This window comes from Erpetoichthys calabaricus, chromosome 6 (genome assembly GCF_900747795.2).
Source record: "Erpetoichthys calabaricus chromosome 6, fErpCal1.3, whole genome shotgun sequence".
Classification (NCBI taxonomy): Eukaryota; Metazoa; Chordata; class Cladistia; order Polypteriformes; family Polypteridae; genus Erpetoichthys; species Erpetoichthys calabaricus.
In genome coordinates, this window is record NC_041399.2 from 153,010,419 (window position 1) to 153,032,431 (window position 22,013).

Here is a 22,013-nt window from a genome sequence, read left to right on the forward strand (position 1 = left end):
ATAGTTCGACGCGCAGATCTTGTTGATGTAATCTGAGATAATTGAGATGCACGCCCTCTATTTTAACATACGCATCTACGACGTACTGTTGGAATAGTTTGCCGCTGGAGTGCAAAATACTAAATGTATTCCTCATTGCTAATCTGTACACGTAAAATTGGCATTGAGTAAGCCTTATTCGCTTGGAGGTTCTTTTATCGGGAACATGTTGTAAATCTTTGTGCCAGCCAATGTCTCCGTAAGGGAATAAAAGTGGGTAAATCATAGGATCGCAATTCATATTGAGTGTGGAAATCTGTTTACAGGAGTTGCCTATGGGATAGATGCAAATCTTCCTTTAGGCAGGTGTTTCGCCATCTTCTCTGACGAAAATCACAGCAACATCAGTGTGACATGTCGGGGCATTGTATCGTCGTAAATCCTGCCTAGGGGTTTCCTTGAAAACCATTCGTACAGTTGCTGTTGGATTGGACTGAGTGATTTCATGCATGTGTTTGTATGATTTAGCGAAGGGGTTGATGGTTCTGAGCATGGAATCTAGCTGGAGAAGTACATTTTCGCTGTATGCAGAGTTTGCTTTATTTTGTAAGCGTACTTTAGTAGCTTGCACTGTGTCAAAAACATACAACTGTCCATATCCTGTAGCGGTAGAAGTGTTAGTGTATAGTGCAGAGATTTGGTGATAAATTTGCCCATGTATTTTAAAAATGGTCCGTGGCCAGGAGGTTGAGTTATCTGTGCACCCATGGAAGCAAACGCTAGAGAAGGGTTGTATTCTCGAATGTGTTCACTATAATTTTTAGCTTCTGATGTTTGCTGTGTAAGAAGCTGTTGTAAAGACACAGGTGGCTCCCACAAGGGTGGTAAAGCTACTTTACTGCTGTGGCAGCACCTCGAGTACTTGTTGGATGTATTACGCTCAGCAGGCCAGTATAGTGCATGACATGGAAGATGACAAATAGGAATCGAGAAATGCCGTGTCGGCTGCGTGTGGGCGGGACCGGTTTTGAAGTGGCAGCAGGACGAACCAGAAGAGAAATATATATGAGATACTGAGATGTAGTCAATAGACATGACTCTGGAATAACAGTTATTATCCAGATGTGCTAGGATAGTATGAAGTGCAAGGGATATGGTATTCTCCATGGACTGGTTGTGATGATATCAAACTGTAGGTTATCACAATCTGGAATACTCTTATTAATGTGTCCCAGAAACACATTATATACAGATTATTGTTGTAGGCACACAGTTGTCCAAACATTTTTTGACAAATGCCACTGTGTCATCTGTATACTCATTTAGAACTGTTAAGGAGTCTCTAAATACATCCCAGTTAATACAATGAAAACAATTCTGTGATTTCCTGTGTCTCTTTAGTCAAGCAGTGTACCATTTGTGTAGTCTGTGCCTGATGTTTTGGTGTCTGTAAGCTGGCAGCAGTAGTACGGACAGGTGACTGGACCTTCAAAGGAATGGGCACAGGAGCAAGCAATATGCATCAATTATCAGTGATTTGCAATTATTAGTATCTCTTGTGGGGAGGTGATAAGCTGATGATATTTAGAATAATAATTCCATATGTTTACTTTGTTAGAATCCCCAGCATCAGTAAATAATTCATCAGGATGTAAATGCTCGTTCTGTACAGATTGTTGAATGTTGCTCCAATAATGCACCACATTGTTCACGTTGGCTTGTGGAAAAATATAAACAGCAACCAGTAAAAACATCCCAGCTCTCACTTGGAAGATATAATGGACAACGCGTGATCAATAAATATTTAATATCAGGTGAACACTTTTTAGAAACAGTTTTAACAATCATGCATCATAAAACACACAACTCCTCCTATGCTTTTACCTGACAGTTCAGTGCCATCTCTACAATAGACTTCAAAGCCGCCTGGCAGTATTGCAGTGTCTGATGTTTCAGCAGTTGCATAGTTCTGGGAAAGATAAAAAAAAAAAAACACTGTGCATCCTGTCTTCCCTGAATATTGTCTAGCTTATTATTTAAAGTATAACATTATCTTATATATAAACATCTACGCTTGGAAGTGTGTGTGTCAGTCTGTCCGGCTTGGAAGTGCAAGGCTACAGCATGAAGCTCAAAGAGCAGGCAAGGCTGCCCCAAGTTAACGAGTCAGAGACAAACTCACTTAGCCGCTAATACACAAGTGAGGCGAGCACATCGGCAAAACAAAACCTCAGAAGAGAGAGACACTTTCTTACCATGTTGGCACACTTTGGTGCCATGAATCATACTCTTCATTCTTTTCATTTTTTTCTTTTCAAATATTTTGTTATCTGCGTTTTAATCAGTTTGTGAGATAATTTTTTGAGGCATTCTCAGCTTTGTTCAAGTTTATCAAATACACATATTTGCTGTCTAATATAGCAGATTGGCCATTTCTGACTTAAGTAGTCACTGGTTAATGCCATTTAAAGACACTGTTTTTGTCTCCCATTATTTTAATCATGAAATCTGAAAAAAAATACTGATTCCAATACTTTCCTACAAGAGTGTATCTACAGTATGTTCCTGGTTTACCAAAGCACATTTGTTAAATCCCAGAAACTGCAGGATACACAAATTAAAAATCTTTGGAAAACATTTGCCAGATGAGAAATGTTTTCTTCCAGCTTTTCTTGATAGCATCTTCAAGCTCTTTTTTGAGCAGCTCCATCATGAATTTGGTGTTTTTCCATCTTTTATTTCTGTGTTGATCCCAATAATTCTGAGGATTTTTCTAAAACACTGTCATTTCAAAACCTGTAAATGTATCCCTAATATTGCAGTAGTCACTGCTTTAAAACTGCTTGTCTGTATTGTCATTTGCTCCTCTTTTTGATTAGATTCTTTAATGTTTTTTTTTTTTTTTACATCTTGCATTGAGTAACTAATTGTGTACATTTTACGCTCAACACAAGCCTCCATCCAATTATCAATTTTTTCAGGTCATCATATTAACTGCCTTTTAAATTTTTTTTTCTGAAAATTTTACCCTTTTGAAGGATGAGGATAATAGAGTAAGCACTTTTGTTAAAGACATAAAATTATTTTTATTATGTGTTGCTTAAACTGTGTTTTTTGGGATTACTCAAGACCTAAGGACCTACATATGCTTTCCACTTCAGGGTTTGTTGAAATGAGTGGAGTCAGCTTTTTTATGTAATTATTTAAAAGTGAGATAATGAACATTCAAATTTAAAATAAACAACATTATCACTGAGAAGGTTGCTTCATGTGTCCTTTCCAAACATCTGAATAAGACTAACTCTAAGGCTTATGATCTCATTCTTTCTTAAGAGAACAATTTAGAGATGCCCATTAACCTTACTGCAAGTATGAGATTTTGAAGAGCCCATGCAAGCTCCACAAAGATAATGACTAGGAATTGAGCTTGGGTCACTGAAATGGTGAGGGAGCAATGTTGCCAACTGTACCACTTACATTTATACTAGATTAAGTTTCAATGCCAGTTGATCACTTGCATTATTTTTGCATATTGACAATTTGATTTGCACTTGAAGCCAGCCTTCTTTGAATAATAATGAAATGAATGAGTTAAACTGTATAAAATCTCACACACGCATGTTTAGGACACAACTAAACTACTTGCCCATTGGCAAGGACCATACAAAGTTAAAGGGAGCGAGCGGGTTTATCACGTGAATCTGCTGAAACTGTGGAAGGAAAGGGATCCTGATCCCTCCTCCGGACAGCCCCACTCATTCTTTGCTCAGACCAACACACTTTACTTCGGGTCTAACTTGAATTCCCGACAGAGGTGAGAGCTCGAAGCAGTTATCTCATCTGTCCCAGAGGTGTTAGACGAAAACCCTGGAAGGACCTCTCTGATTGCCCACAACATTGTGACCGAACCCGGGGTTATAGTTCGAGAGCGCCCCTATCGTCTTCCTGAGGCAAAGAAGGCTGAAGTGGAGCTTGAAATCAAGCGCATGCTGGACTTAGGAGTCACAGAGGAAAGTTATAGTCCCTGGTCCAGTCCAATAGTCTTGGTTAGTAAGCACGACGGAAGTGGGAAGATTTGCAATGACTTCCGTCGACTTAATCAGGTCTTCCAATTTGATGCTTATCCAATGCCTCGAGTGGACGACCTCCTTGAGAGGCTTGGACATGCGGAATATTTGACCACACTTGACATGACCAAGGGGTACTGGCAGGCTCCTTTAACGGACTCCGCAAAGGCTAAGACTGTGTTTAGCACCCCTAGTGCACACTGGCAGTATCGTGTCCTTCCATTCGAGTTACATGGGGCTTCTGCGACTTTTCAGCGTCTGGTGGACAAAGTGCTCCGCCCCCATAACACGTATAGTGCTGCCTACCTAGATGACGTCGTCATCTATTCCAGCACCTGGAAGGAACATCTACAGCACTTCCGAGCAGTATTACGGATGCTAGGTGAGGCCGGTCTTCGAATCAATCCAAAAAAATGTTTTTTTGGGTTGGAAGAAGACAAATATTTGGGCTACCTAGTAGGTCATGGTACTGCAAAGCCACAGTGGTCTAAAATACTATAGATGCCATTTTGAAATGGCCCCATCTGCGAACCAAGCGGCATGTCCAAGCATTTCTCGGTTTAGCCGGGTACTACTGCCAGTTTGTACCACAGTTTTCAGAGAGAGCTGCATCCTTGAGTGATTTAACAAAGGAGAGGGCTCCCAACATTGTGGTATGGACCGATAAGACAGAAGCTGCATTCAGTGACTTGAAAAGGGCCCTGATGTCAGCACCTGTTTTGAAAGCACCTGACTTTCGCTTCCTTTTATCCTCCAGACGGACGCTTCGGACATAGGCCTAGGAGCAGTGTAGAGCCAAAGTGTCCATGGTGCTAAACACCCCGTCATGTTCCTGAGCCGGAAATTGCTGGATTGGGAGACCAGGTATGCGGCGGTGGAGAGAGAGGCTCTTGCACTCAAGTGGGCGATTACACAGTTGAGGTACTACCTCCTGGATCGGGAGTTTACACTTGTCATGGACCATGCACCTTTACAGTGGATGGCCCTGCACAAGAAGTCTAACCCTCGAGTCACTAGGTGGTTCCTTGATCTGCAATCTTATAAGATCTTACTCGTTCATTGGAAAGGCTCACTTCATACCAACGCCAATGCCCTCTCTCGCGTTCATGACCTCTCGGTGCAGATCGCCCGACCCAACGGGTCTGGGCTGAGGGGGGGGGCCCCGTCACACACGTGTGTTTAGGAAACAACTAAAGGGCTTAAATAAATGAATTCCACGCCGGGCCAGGGGGTGGCGAAGTGTACTAATTCTCTTTCACAATCCCTTTCAGACCATTCTTGGAAAATCCCGAATGTTTCTGGGGTAGCCAGCGACGTCACTTCCGGTTCTGGACCTGATGACATCACTTCCCTTACTGGCCTATAAAATCGCCATCTTGCCTTCAGTATATCAGTTCTGTTTTGGACTCAGTTGTGTGAACATGTCTGTTCGTGATAAGCATTTTTGCACCAGGAAATATTATACAGATGGCTGCTCCAAACCTTCGCAATGTCTTTGTGTCGTTCTTGTGACTATATAAAAAAAAAAAATATATATATATATATATATATATATATATATATATATACTGGCTTAGACAAGATACTTGTGTATTAGCCTTTTCAAACACACACCCAGAGTGTACCATTATCGAGTCAGCAGTAAACTTAAACTACACAGCTTTTCACTGGAAAGAAACCCAATAAGACACAGAAGAATTTGTAAACACTACACAGGCAGAAAAAATACCATGATTTTAACTAAAAATGTACTTGTTTTTTTTTTTTGTTTTTTTTTAAACAAATACTGTAAGAACTTTACACAGAATAAAGGTACAGGAGCCATGCTGTATGCAAACCAGATTGATGATTTAGTAGTGTAGGGGTGTCCCTTTAGAGCTAATTTAGCTTAAGAAAGGACCAGGCTTACAGTTGAGAAGATTGCCTTTCCTTTGGAGTACCTGACTGATAATTTTGCAAAGGTATGCATGCTTTGTGTTTTAGAGCAAATGGCTGATCAGACTTGCATCTTCTTTATTTTCCAAGCTTAAGATCTGAGCGTTTGTAAAACAAATTGAAAATTTTCATCAGTCTTGTTTACAGTTCTGGAGTATTACCTTTCTTGGGATCCTGTTTGCAGCACTTTATTACACTCCCCACCCCAGCAAGCCCTAACCCCCCACCTTGATCTCTTTCATTTTCTGTCACCTTCCATTCCTAACTGCTATAATGTGCAAAATGAACAGGTGTGCCAGGAGGCAGGCAATACAAATGCTTTTCAGTGAAGTATAGTAGACTCACATACACTGTGTGCACTTTCATTGGCCAGAAGTGCAATCCATGATGACGAAAGTATGGGGAAAGTATATTTTCACCTGCTAAGTGATTCATTATCTGTGTAGCTGAATAGTGTAATCAATCTGTGGTACCAAAAACTATTGACTTTTGAAGAATTTAGTGTGCAGTTGCACATAAGGAGAGATGTACATGATTGACCACAACAATTTTAACTAAGGTGAATTTACATGATCTTGATAGTCCTTACCAAGTGAATTATAAGTTCCATGTTTATTGAATAGAAAATAAGAAGATGCATTTTGAAAGGTCATAAAGGAACTTGTTACATCCTCATTATTTAATCAGTGTGTTTACATGCAAATTATTTTCTAAATACTTAACTCCTGTTAAGGTTGTTTACATTCTTCCTGAAAAAAACAACTTTTTCCATTTCATATTCATGGTTTTAGAACCTGTGATATAATATTTTTTTTATTTGAACATATTTCATCATTTTTTCAAACTTTAGAAAATTGTTGAGAGAAAAGATAAATACAAGGTCAGGGTTGTCATTTCAATTATGAAAAATATTCTGTTTCTCCAAACTATTTCTCTACTCATCTCCTTTGAGTAGCTTTAAAAATCTGCATGTGTCAGTGGCTCCATTATTTAAAATATGCTACTTGTTCTTTAGCCACCCCAGAGTACTTAGTGATTCTGGTGGAAGTGCACAGAAACAGTTAGGGAAAAAGAGAATGATAGATAAATTTGCAATGAAGCCTCAATATGAAAATGTGTGTATCTTTCAGTGAGTTATTCAAAGTAATGATAAGGCTGTGATATGAGACATAGTCTTTGACATACAAGTCATGATTGTTCAGTGTAAAGTAAATTAATCATTTTGATCTGTATCAAATACAATGAAAACAAGTGTGAATTTCTTGGATAGTAAGTCATACTTTTGACTAAAGTAATTTGAAAATATGTGTTCACATCACTACTTTGTGAATTTATATATACAGTCATATGAAAAAGTTTGGGAACCCCTCTCAGCCTGCATAATAATTTACTCTACTTTGAACAAAAAAGATAACAGTGATATGTCTTTCATTTCCTAGGAACATCTGAGTACTGGGGTGTTTTCCGAACAAAGATTTTTAGTGAAGCAGTATTTAGTTGTATGAAATTAAATCAAATGTGAAAAACTGGCTGTGCATAAATTTGGATACCCTTGTAATTTTGCTGATTTGAATTCATGTAACTGCTCAATACTGATTACTTGCAACACCAAATTGGTTGGATTAGCTCGTTAAGCCTTGAACTTCATAGACAGGTGTGTCCAATCATGAGAAAAGGTATTTAAGGTGGTCAATTGCAAGTTGTGCTTCCCTTTGACTCTCCTCTGAAGAGCAACAGCACGGGGATCCTCAAAGCAACTCTCACAAGATCTGAAAACAAAGATTGTTCAGTCTCATGGTTTAGGGGAAGGCTACAAAAAGCTATCTCAGAGGTTTAAACTGAGTTTCAACTGTAAGGAATGTAGTACTAGGGTGTTGTACCATGTTAGCCATTATGAATGTAGAGAAAAACCAAGCAAAATGACACCTTTAGCCAATAAAAGGTGTCATTTTGCTTGGCTTTTCTCTACAACTGTAAGGAATGTAATCAGGAAATGGAAGGACACAGGCACAGTTGCTGTTAAACCCAAGTCTGGCAGGCCAAGAAAAATACAGGAGCGTCATATGCGCAGGATTGTGAGAATGGTTACAGACAACCCACCGATCACCTCCAAAGACCTGCAAGAATATCTTGCTGCAGATGGTGTATCTGTACATCATTCTACAATTCAGCACAATTTGCACAAAGAACATCTGTATGGCAGGGTGATGAGAAAGAAGCCCTTTCTGCACTCATGCCACAAACCGTCGCTTGTTGTATGCAAATGCTTCATTTAGACCAGCCAGATTCATTTTGGAACAAAGTGCTCTGGACTGATGAAACAGAGTTATTTGGTCATAACAGAAACCGCTTTTGCATGGCGGAAGAAGAACACCGCATTTCAAGAAAAACACCTGCTACCTACTGTCAAATTTGGTGGAGATTCCATCATGCTGTGGGGCTGTGTGACTAGTTCAGGGACTGGGGCACTTATTAAAGTCGAGGGTCGGATGAATTCAACCTAATAAAAAAAAATTCTTCAGGATAATGTTCAAGCATCAGTCAGAAAGTTGAAGTTCTGCTGGGGTTGGATATTCCAACAAGACAATGACCTAAAACACAGTTCGAAATCTACAAAGGCATTCATGCAGAGGGAGAAGTACAATGTTCTGGAATGGCCGTGACAGTCCCCTCTCTTGAATATCATCGAAAATCTATGGGATGATTTGAAGCAGGCTGTCCCTGCTCGGCAGCCATCAAATTTAACTGAACTGGAGAGATTTTGCATGGAAGAATTGTCAAAAATACCTCCATCCAGAATCCAGACACTCATCAAAGGCTATAGGAGGTGTCTAGAGCATGTTATATTTGCAAAAGGAGGCTCAACTAAGTATTGATGTAATATCTCTATTGGGGTGCCCAAATGTATGCACCTGTCTAATTTTGTTATGATGCATATTGCATATTTTCTGTTAATCTAATAAACTTAATGCCACTGCTGAAATACTACTGTTTCCATAAGTCGTGTCATATATTAAAAGGAAGTTGCTACTCTGAAAGCTCAGCCAATGATAAACAAAAATCCAAAGCTTTAAGAGGGGTTCCCAAACTTTTTCATATGACTGTATGTATAATACAGCTGTGACCGACTTCGACCCGGGAGAGCCACAGTGGCTACAGGTTTTCATTCTATCCATTTTCTTAATTAGTGACTAGTTTTTCTTACTAATTAACTTCATTTAATTTATTTGCTATTTAAGACTCGGACCTTTTAAATCAGGGCTGACCATTGTCAGCCATGATGGGCCGACAGGTCAGGTTTTTGTTCCAACCCAATTGTTTCATGAGAAATCATTCATTGTTGCTGATGCACTTATTGCTCAAGTGACATTTATCTGATTTTAGTTGTCAGTTATTAAGATTTTGAACCCTTAATTGCTAATTTTAGTCATAAACAGCTGAATTCATTGTTTTTAACTGCTCCTTATTAGCAATATGATGCAAATGACCAGTAGTTCTACATGTAGCTTATCTCCATTTCCACCCATGTGTATTCTATTTGGTCTAATTAAGTACTCAGAAGGAAACTGGAGAGAAAGTGAGGAACTGAAAGATATTCATCCATTTTAAGCTTCAAATTACTTGGATGACACATGTATCATTACAAAGGGAACAAAATCTTTGATTTAGGAATGAAGTTGCATGGTAGACTTAAAACACTAACAAGCCATGAAATGAAATAAAATCTGGTATTGGTGGCTTCTAATTAAGCAACTGTGTTGGAACAAAAACCTTCAGCCACTGCAGCTCTCCAGGATTGGAGTTGGCTACCCCGGTATAATATATTTATTATTTCTTATAAGTAAATGTTGTGATTTTTTATTTTGGCTTAGAACAGTCATATGCAACCTGTCTTATCTCAGTTTTGCATAATCAGAAGGAAGCGTTCAGCGAGAATGTGTTTTTAAAAATTAGGGTTAGGGTTGCAACCAAAATGCGCTGTTATATGTGCAAAACATTTACATCAATGTGAAGACGCTGACTGTATCTTTCAACTCATCTTAGTTCCATGGTATTCACAACAACAGATTATGCCTGCTTTGCCTAAATAAAGTGGGTGAATTGGAAGTTCTAGTTAATTATTTTAATGGTGATTGTGGCAGACTGTCACACATACCTACATTTCATCTTCTCCCTCATCCTCCTCAAATTCACCCTGATCATCTATAGTTGCATCTTGATATTGCTGATACTCAGAGACCAAGTCATTCATGTTGCTTTCAGCCTCTGTGAATTCCATTTCATCCATACCTTCACCAGTATACCAGTGTAAAAAAGGCTTTCCTGCGGAACATAGCTGTGAACTGATCAGATATTCTCCTAAAAAGCTCTTGGATTGCAGTGCTATTGCCAATGAAGGTAGCAGACATTTTGAGGCCTTGTGGTGGGATGTCACAGACAGCTGTTTTCACATTATTGGGAATCCATTCAACAAAATAACTGCTATTTTTGTTCTGGACATTGAGCATCTGCTCATCAACTTCTTTCATAGACATTCTGCCCCTGAAAATTGCAGCCACAGTCAGGTATCTTCCATGCCTCGGATCGCATGCTGCCATCATGTTTTTTGCATCAAACATTTGCTGAGTAAGCTCTGACACAGTTAAGGCATGATACTGTTGATTTCCCTGGCTAGTCAGTGGTGCAAAAGCTGGCATAAAGAAATGAAGTCGCGGGAAAGGCACCATATTAACTGCTAGTTTCCGTAAATCTGCATTTAGTTGACCAGGAAAGCGAAGACAGGTTGTGACACCACTCATAGTAGCTGATACCAGGTGATTGAGGTCTCCATAAGTAGGAGTGGCCAGCTTGAGAGTGCGAAAGCAAATATCATATAAAGCCTCATTATCGATGCAGTAGGTCTCATCAGTGTTCTCCACCAGCTGATGCACAGAGAGTGTTGCATTGTAAGGTTCAACCACAGTGTCTGAAACCTTAGGGGATGGCATGACACTGAAAGAATTCATTATGCGGTCAGGATATTCTTCTCGAATTTTGCTGATTAGCAGAGTGCCCATACCAGAACCAGTCCCTCCACCGAGAGAGTGGGTGAGCTGGAATCCCTGCAGACAGTCACAGCTCTCTGCCTCTTTTCTCACCACATCAATAACAGAGTCCACTAACTCCGAACCTTCCGTATAATGACCCTTTGCCCAGTTATTGCCAGCACCACTCTGACCTAAATTAGAAAACATTGTATTTTTAGTTTCTACATATGGTATATAGGTAGCATTTCATTCACTACAGTCTTTTAATTATCTGATGCATGAAATGTGCCAATTCATATTCTATCCTCCTTTTAAGAGAGAAGCTTTTAGAGAGGTTTTCTCTAATCTTTCATCCATCCATCCATTATCTATCCCGCTATATCCTAACTACAGGGTCACGGGGTCTGCTGGAGCCAATCCCAGCCAACACAGGGCGCAAGGCAGGAAACAAACCCAGGGCAGGGTGCCAGCCCACCGCAGCTAATCTTTCATTCACATACTATTATTAAATAGCTTTTATTTTTCTCTGGACAGCCTACATTGACAAAAGCTGGATTTTATTAATCTAACTGCTGCCTCACTTGAATCTGGCTTGACTGATTTTCTGTGAATACCATAATAGATGAAAGGAGTGGCCCGGTGTGAGTGTGTGTGGAAGCTTCCCTCTCAGTTAGTTTAGTGTCCATACCCAGGGTTGTTTCCTGCACTGTACCTGATGTTGCTGAGGTAGCCTGTATCCCCCAAAGTGAAGTGGATTAAGTGGGTTCATCTTTGGACAGATGGAACGCTTTTGGCAGTGATTTTGCCATATATTTGCTTTACCCTCTACTTTTTCTGTATAAGACTTCTTTGGGATTTTGATGTTTTCTGGCTCAATAGCATCATACAATTCTTGTAGATTTTTTGGTCATACATTCATACCGCAACACTCCTTTGCTACCACATTGAAAAAAGGTGTTAGAGTGTGGAGTGTGGAGATCTCGGCACTGTACAGGCCATTGAAGAAGACTGAATTGACAACTTTCATGTTCATTTAACTATTTTTAGGTGATGTATGCTTTGTGACATGCTGCATTATGCTGCAGGAATTATCCATTTTAAAAAATGTAAACTGTGCCACTGAAGAGTTGATGGTAAGCAATAGCGCTTACAGTAGGTACAGTTTGGCATTCAAATGATACTCAATTAGTATGAAAAGTTCTAATGTGGGAAAGGATTCTTGACACACTATTATTCTACCCACCACAATTCTTTACCATTGACCATATTTTCATGCTGTTTATGCCAAATCCTAACTTAACTACTGTTAAGTTCACATTCTGTAGCAGAAATTGAGATTTGTCAGACCAGTCGATTTTTCTTTTTTTTTTCTTTCACTTGTCCAGTTCTAGAGTACATGTTACCAATGTGGGTGGCAATTTCACTTCTTAGCTGACAAGTGTTCTACTGCTTTATTCCATTTGCATCAAAGTCTGGTATATTGTGTGCTTAGTGGTGTCCTTCTGTACACCACTGTTGTAAAGAGCTGCTATTTAAAAATGTGTGGCCTTTCTGTTATCTTGAAAACTGTGGTAGTTCTCCTCTTATAGATAATGTATTTTTCGTACAGAACTGTTATGCACTAGATGTTTTTCCTTTATTATACTATTCTCCTTAAATGCTAAGGGATTGTGAAGTGTGGAAATCCCAGAAGGGTAGCTCTTTCTGAGATGTTGGGACTACCATGTTTGGATCAGTTATATGTTTGATTGATCAGCAGCTAAACTTCAACATGTTTACAGACAAATGATTGGTTGTTTCGGAGGATTAGATTATACTGCATGTATATGTATGTAAGTATGTATGTGTGTATGTATAATATATGTATGTACAGTATATTAGGGCTGGGAATCAATTAAAAATTAACTAATCATATCATATAATTGGATGGAATTAATCATGATTAAAACATGCAGTCATAAGTAAATACATAAATCATGAAGTAATCATGCGCTGAATCACAAAATTAATATAGAATCAACACCAAAAAGTAATTTTTAAAAATGTAAAACTTAAACAATGACTTGAAACCTGACCTTTAAACAGTACTTGAGCAAGTACAACCTGAAATTGAATGCCTTCTTAAAAGGTAAGTTGAAAAGAAGACAATTGCATTAATTCTCAAATTGGTAAGGCATATGAGACACAGACATGTCAACTTAAAATTACGTGATTGAAATGACTGTAAACTTGGAATGCACGACCAGTGGAATTAACTGAAATAAGCGTCTCTTAAATGGCCATACATTAAAACTTGTGTTAAAATTCCGCAAATTAGGGCAGTCAGTACTGCAAGCTACCTGGCAGATCAGAGAGTTAAATACAGAAACTTATTTTGGTTGCAGTGCTCCTCAAAGAAAACCTATTTTGCACGTACAGTGGAACCTCGGTTCACGAACGTCTCGGTACATGTACAAATCGGTTTACCATCAAAAAGTTTGCCAAATTTTTGCCTCGGTTCACGACCACACACTCGGTATACGAATAAGCCAGTTTCCCTTTCGGTTTGTACATGTTGAGTCTCTCCCTATGCATTTCCTGTGCAGCGAGCAAGAGAGAGCGAGAGAGCGCGACACACACACACACACACACACACAGGCAGCGCGAGAGAGAGACAGACGCACACACACAGGCAGCGCGAGAGAGACAGACGCACACACACAGGCAAAAACCTCAAGTAAACTTTTTTCACGTTGTCATTATGGGGTGTTGTGTGTAGAATTCTGAGGAAAAAAATGAATTTAATCCATTTTGGAATAAGGCTGTAACATAACAAAATGTGGAAAAAGTGATGCGCTGTGAATACTTTCCGGATGCACTGTGTGTATATATATATATATATATATATATACAGTAATCCCTCCTCCATTGCGGGGGTTGCGTTCCAGAGCCACCCGCGAAATAAGAAAATCCGCGAAGTAGAAACCATATGTTTATATGGTTATTTTTATATTGTCATGCTTGGGTCACAGATTTGTGCAGAAACAAAGGAGGTTGTAGAGAGACAGGAACGTTATTCAAACACTGCAAACAAACATTTGTCTCTTTTTCAAAAGTTTAAACTGTGCTCCATGACAAGACAGAGATGACAGTTCTGTCTCACAATTAAAAGAATGCAAACATATCTTCCTTTTCAAAGGAGTGCGTGTCAGGAGCACAGAATGTCACATAGATAGAGAAAACAATCTCTAGCAAACAAATCAATAGGGCTGTTTGGCTTAAGTATGCGAAGCACCGCGACACAAAGCTGTTGAAGGCGGCAGCTCACACCCCCTCCATCAGGAGCAGAGAGAGAGAGAGAGACAGAGTTTGTTTTTCAGTCAAAAATCAATACGTGCCCTTCGAGCTTTTAAGTATGCGAAGCACCGTGCAGCCTGTCGTTTCCGGAAGCAGCTGTACAAAAGATAGCAACATGAAGTTAATCTTTCAGCTTTTTTAGATGAGCGTCTGTATCGTCTAGGTGTGCGAACAGCCCCCCTGCTCAATCCCCATACGTCAGGATCAGAGAAAGTCAGCGCAAGATAGAGAGAAAAGTAAGCAATCTAGCTTCTCAGCCATCTGCCAATAGCGTCCCTTGTATGAAATCAACTGGGCAAACCAACTGAGCGGGCATGTACCAGAAATTAAAAGACCCATTGTCCGCAGAAATCCGCGAACCAGCAAAAAATCCGCGATATATATTTAAATATGCTTACATATAAAATGGAGTGAAGCCGCGAAAGGCGAAGCGCGATATAGCGAGGGATCACTGTATATATATATATATATATATATATATATATATATATATATATACACACAGTGGAACCTCGGGTCACGACCGTAATTCATTCCAAAACTCTGGTCGCAACCTGATTTGGTTGTGACCCGAAGTAATTTCCCCCATAGGATTGTATGTAAATACAATTAATCCATTCCCGGACCGTACGAGCTGTATGTAAATATATATACGCTCGCTCGCACGCGCATGCTCTCTCTCTCGCTCGCTCGCTGCACAGGGAGGGACTGAACATGTGCGGAAATCATTGGCGCATATGAACCAGAAGGGAAATTGGCTTGTTCGTCACCCGAGTGTGTGGTCATGAACAGATGCAAAAGTTTGGCGAACTTTTTGGTCGTAACCCAATTTGTACATGGTCCGAGATGTTCGTGACCCGAGGTTCCATTGTATATATACATAATATATATATATATATATATATATATATATATATATATATATATACACAGTATATACAATTAATATATATATATATATATATATATATATATATATACTGTGGGATATGGCCGGCCATTCATCCCGGCCAATACCCCCAGGCCGCTAGATGGAGCCCTCCTTGCAACGTGGAGATACCCTGAATTCCAGCAGGGCATCAAGGACTATGGAGTTTTAATACACAGCCCTGCTGGATAACGTAGGGGTCGCCAGCGAGACACAGAGATGTTTATTTTCCATACAGCCCGGAAGTAAATCCCAGTCACATGGTTGGAAGAAATAAAGTGCTTCCGGGCTGATGAAGAAAAGAAGTTTTTGCCTGACCTGAAAGTGATAGAAGTCACATGGACTGAGGGACAGAAACACTTCCGGGTCATGGACTATAAAAGGACCATGGGAAATCCCAGACAGCGAGCTGAGTTGGGAGGCAGGGTGGCTAAGCATCTGGGAGTGGAGGATTGTTTATTTGTTGTTGTTTATTGAGTATAGTGGAGTGGTGGTGCTTTGTGCACTGTATTATTATAATAAACCATTATTTGGACTTTTATCTGGTGTTTGACGTCTGGTCTGAGGGTTCAAGGGGTTGACAGTGCCTCTATCTGTTACAATATATATATATATATAAGTTCTATTTACCGTATATACTCAAGTATAAGTTGGGTCTTGAAATCCGAAACATCGATCATAAAATCAGACCCCGACTTATACGCCCATTCAAAAATGCTACAGTTAAATTTTTTTTTTTTTCTCCTTGCCTCCTCTGATCTCGCACCAGTTTCTCAGACGCATCAAACTTTGTTGCAGCAGTGCAGTTACCAATTTCTTTTGCTACTTCAACGATGTTTAATTTAGAACCAACTTCATATTTTCTTCTGATCGAACACTCCATCCAAGATAAGGGATGCTCTTACGATAAAGGTGTATGAGGGTGCGAGATACAAAAAACACAAGTCTGTGCAAAAGTTGCTTCGGAATAGTTCAGGTATTACCATGTGGTCACGTAGGCATATCTAAAAAAAAAAGGCAGTGTGCTCCGCGGTTACTCTCTGTCAGGTGGGCATTAGCATATCATAATCTCTCAACATTATAAAATACCAGAAATTATATGGTAAAATCAAGTCCCGGGAGAACTTATCTGCAGGTATATACAGTACTTACCAAATACAAAGTTATCGGGACGGAAAAGCTGCCCAAAAGGTCCAGACCTGACTGAATCCATTGTTCCTGGTTCCAAGTCCACAAGAATGGCACGGGGCACATATTTGTTATCTGTGAATGGAATATGTTAAGCGAACCATTCAGATATACTAAAGGAGTTTAATATTTTTAACCCTAAACAAAAAGTGGAGACTGATTAAGTCGCATGATTAAGGGATTGTTTTTCAGGATGTGAATTCAAGGACAGCTGTGGAAATGAAGACCAGACAACATGAACTAAAATAATACAAATACAATTAAGAAAAGGGTACTAAATAATATATATGTTTTTGAAAGTTTCAGTGGCTGATGTTGGCTAAATTATCTGGAAGAGGAATCTACTTCAAACCACTGAGATGCTACCTAGAAAAGGTAAAAGAGGTCTGTGTGGCACAGATGCAACACTGTTAACAGATGCAACATCTTAAAAAACACCATACCTACAGTGAAGTATGGTTGTGGTAACATTGTGCTGTGGGGCTACTTTTCAACAGGGAGTGGAAATCTAATTAAAACAGAAGGATGCATAGATGGTGGTAAATACAGTCAGGAGAACCTGTTTTAGTCTGCTACGAAATTTTAACTTGGGAGAAGTAAATTTTTCACTAAGAAAATAGTCCCAAACATAAGGCTGGAGACAAAAAGATGCCTGTCCCACAATAGTCAAATCGAAGCTCTTATCTCAACCCAAATGAGAGTCTGTGGCACTGTATGAAAACTTCAGTACATAAGCATCATCTGAACAATCTTAAGCCTTCCCACCAAAACTCAGTCCTTTGGGATAGCGGATTGGCTCAAGATCACAGCGAGGGTTTGAAACGCCATTTGATAACAAATTGGCATAGCCAGTTATATTTAATCAACACAATCATTTCCCACTTTAAATTTACAGAGAAGTTTGAACAAGTGCAAAGCTGGGAAACTGCTACAGTTCCAAATTAGAGAATTGCATAAAATACTGCAGTGTGATCTATCAACAGAGAAGCAGCACCATGCATGTTGTGATGGTAAGCATGCTTGCCTTTCAACCAAGAAATTTGGGATTGTTGCCTATTACATATCTTTTCCTTCCATCAAGCATTTCCTTCACTATTCATTTTATGGCCCTAAGCTGTACTGTTGTTTTCCCCAAAGTTATTTACTGCAGTTTGGGGTTTTAGTACCAGAAGGAAAAAAACAAAAATATTATATACAAAGCAGATTTCCAGTACTAACAATAGTTATGTATTAAATATATATATAATAGGTTTAAGGAAAATAAAGTTTGGTAATACATAATATGTAATTTTACCTTTCCACTTTCTCACTCAAATAAAGCCAGGTAAATTGGAGAGTTATAAAACTACTGTATAAATAAACACAGTTTATCAGAGCAATCTAATTGGACAGTACGGTATTGGTAACATGATCAAAAGTTAGACACATGATGAGGAGGAAAGGCATAAAAGGCACACTGAGAGAATCACCTTTAAAGACGTGAAGTATAATAGTGGGCAGGAGCAAGAAACTCACCTGTAATATAAAGACAGAATCTGAGAAGCACAGTTTATGGGAACATGCACAAGAGAGGGAGTGCTGGTATAGGGAGGTTCAGACACACGTGGATACAGAGGAAAGGTACACATAGGGCAAGAGATAGCAAATACTTCAAAATTATTCTGTTACCCGTCTTTGACAGGTAGTGAGCTTAGTGTTAAATTTTCAATTTGTCTAGGCTCTGTCTGTGCAGAATTTACTTGTTCTCTCTGTTTTCCTCAGACACTTCAGTTTTCCACCACATCCAAAATGACCTGCGTGTGAATTGACCTACATGACTAAGTGTGATTGTCTGCGTCATTCTCCTTAGTGATGCACTATTTAGGGTGAGTTTCTGCATGGTAATAATAACAGTTGTGTCAACATAATGCAAAAACAAATGTATTTTTTATACATAAATATATACTCAATTAAAATGATTTACATCCCAACTTTATAAATATTATGTAAATGTGTTGCTTCTTCTAAAAAAACATTATATACATTATTGAAATGGAATATGCACAAGCAGAAAATGAATGGATGGATTTAATATGGAAGTAGATTGCTTTTGAATTTTGACCTTCTGCATCAAAAAAAAACAAAAAATCTAAAATTATTGCCAAAAAGTATATCTTTCATTGGCATTCCCGGCACTGTTAAAAGAGACGTGTTTTTTTTAATTGCTTTTATGTTTGACTTTATTTTCTGTTTTTTTTTTTTTTTTTTTTTTGTCACTTGAAGTTCCTATACTTTACAGACCATTTAGTGAAGAAAACAAGTTTAGAAAGGATGGGACTTATCGTTGGGGATGTTGGGCAAAAACTAAAAATCATTCACAGTGACTTAACTTAAACAGTATTGTTTTAATGAGTTCCGTTACCCTGAAATGCGTGTCTTTAGGATTGTGGGAAGAACCCATTGTAGACACAAAAACATTTCCTGGCTTGGGGGGAACATTTAATCTCAGCTCAGATACTGACCTGCTTTATACTGATCCCAGGTCCCTGAATTCCAGGGTGCCAACTCTAAATACTCTGCCACACTTTCCAATACAACGCTAAACAAAATTTTAAATTCCCCTCATCCCAAATGCAAAATTTTGACTATTCCACTAGTTGTAATATAACACCTGTAGCATTTTACTTACCAGCGACATCATTATAATAGACGCTGATCCTTTCTAGCTGCAGGTCACAATCCCCATTGTAGCTGCCAGTGGGGTCTATACCATGCTCATCACTGATCACTTCCCAGAACTACAAATACATGGAAGAAGACTCATATTTGTATCTCCCAAAAATAATCTATGTTCTTATTTAATTTTGAACCAAGAGATCCCATGAAATTCATCTAATAGATTTTTATATGATTAGCAGAGATAACTTTGAATCTGTGATAAAATGTACCATGACACTGGCAAAATGAAACATGCTCTTGTTCATTTTATGAAAATGGTTCTCCAACAGTTTAATAACAATTTTTAAAAATGTGATAACAGACAGCCCCATGTTATATATATAGTTTATATCGTTTATACTGTATGACTAGAGGCTTCTTTGCTAGAATAAGTTCATTTGATCCTAGCAGATATACTGGGTTTGCGTAGTAGTGCATAAAAATATTTTACTATGTGCAGAGGTAGAGGACCATCTGGAACATTTGATAATGAACAATTTACGAGGTTTTATAATAGATGTTAACCTCAAACAGATAAGAGTTTTATCTTGTGATATCATAAAGGAGAGCACATTCCCTGTTTTATCTAAAACATTTTCTAGGATTTTAACATCATTATTCAGTACTAAGGTTGGTCTGCAGGATCACACTCTTATTTATTTATTTAAAAGACAAAGGGAGGAGTCTGGTGTAAAGCTTTTGATTAAGTATTATTTTCTACCAGTAATGGCGCACTGCACAATGATATGCAGTGAATACACTTGACTTGAGCATTCATAGTTTTCATACTCTTTCTCTGTACGTTTAGCATTCCGTTTGCTCAGAGGTTGATGTGCTTGCTGTTTCCTGAGCAGCTCTTATTTTCTCTACCCTAGCGGCCTGCTTCTTCTATTCTTTCATTGGCATCTTTTCACGTTAAAACTAATTTAAGTCAGTGTTTGTGTTGCAATTACTTAGTACATTTCCTTCATTTTTCACTTAAGCTGGAACTTAAGTCTTCAATCTGCCTCAAGAATGATTTAAGATATGATGAGGTAGGGGAAGTGACGACGAAGGTGGTAGGGAATGAGAACGGCGCCTGTATGGATGCGCTGCATGGCTACCCAGCTGGCTGTTGCTGAGAGTTGATTCTACAATAAAATAAAAAGAGGAATAACATTGGAGGTCAATCATCACCCTGATAGTGGATCGTAAACATCACATAGTATATGTGTACCAAATTTCAGGTCAATAGTTTCAAATGGTTTGCAAACTACAGGTGATTTAAAATCCTGGACAGACAAACGGACAGCCACGGTAGCGTATTATATAAGAAGATAGCTTTATTAAACATAGAAAGCATTAACTGAGGTAATTTTTAACAGATTTCTGCCAGATAGCTGTCTGTACCTTCCTTTCTGCTTTGTACAGAAGTATCTCCTAGTAAACAATCTCAAATGGAAAGGTGTGTTACATGTTGATGATTATTTAATACATCTTAATTTTAGACATTAATGACTAGAATGTTGTGCCAGTTGTATTAACTAAGTATGTTTTACTTACTGTAGTGTGATCTGTAAGTACAGTCAGACTTGAAAAAACTTTCTAGGGGCCGAAGATGGTCAAAACACAATTAACAATAGCCTGATTTAGAAGCTAGTGATGTGCAGAGTGATGCGTTTGTTTTTTTATGCAAGCCAACCTTTGCTCCAATCTGGTTTCCACATTGACCAGCCTGGATGTGAACAATTTCACGCATGATTGTGGCCCCAGGCAAATTTTCCTCTGCTTGCTAGTCACAGTAGATTTGATACACACTGGTTAGGATGCTGGCTATAGGGCCTCAATGCCGAGATTCTCCTTTCTTCATACGAGTCACACTGCAGCAACAGTTGATCACAAAGGTTCACCTGGTCTGCTGGTGCTTGCAAATGTAGTTGGTCAGGGGATGGCTTTATTGGAGAATTTCAAGCAGATACAAAATAAAAAAAAGAAAAATTATGCTAACACAAATCTAAATATATGGCAAAAAATAGTGCCTTAACAAAAATGATTGATGTAATAAACTATTATAGTTTAGGCCAGGGGTAGGCAACGTCGGTCCTGGAGTGCCACAGTATGTGCAGGTTTTTGTTCCAACCCAGTTCCTTAACGAGAACTCAATTATTGCTGATGAAGCACATATTGCTTAAGTGACATTTTAATGCTTCATTTTAGTGGTCTCGCTTGTTAAGGTTCTCCAACCTTAATTGCTTATTTCAATCTTAAACTGCTGCATTCAGTGTTTTAATTGCTCCTTATTAGCAATAAGATGTAAAACAGGCTGCGGTGGGTTGGCAACCTGCCTGGGATTGGTTCCTGCCTTGTGCCCTGTGTTGGCTGGGATTGGCTCCAGCAGACCCCCATGACCCTGTGTTCGGATTCAGCGGGTTGGAAAATGGATGGATGGATGTAAAACAGGGGTAGGCAATGTCAGTCCTGGTGAGCCGCAGTGGCTACAGGTTTTCATTCAACCCAATTGCTTAATTAGAAACCAATCATTGCCAATCTCAGACCTTATTTAATTTTATGGCTTGTTAGTCTGTGCAATGTAAGGCTTTTATATCGTAGATTTTTTTTCCTTTCCAAGGATATCATCCAAATGATTTGAAGCCTAAAACAGATCATTTTCAGTCTGTCACATTTTTCTATTAAGTGTTTTATGAAATCAAACCGTGCATGATGAACACACACAGATGTAATTGGAAAAAAGCTAGCTGGAGAACTGCTGGCTGCTTTGTCTTTTACATCTTATTGCTAATAAGGAGCAATTAAAACACTGAATGCAGCAGTTTAAGATTGAAATAAGCAATTAAGGTTGGAGAACCTTAACAAGCG

General features: G+C 38.9%; 1 pseudogene; it reads right to left on the bottom strand.

Moving 5' to 3' along the window:
* Nucleotides 1-10,137: 10,137 nt before the first annotated feature.
* On the bottom strand, nt 10,138-21,098 carry LOC114653605 (tubulin beta chain-like; annotated as a pseudogene).
* Nucleotides 21,099-22,013: the final 915 nt, after the last annotated feature.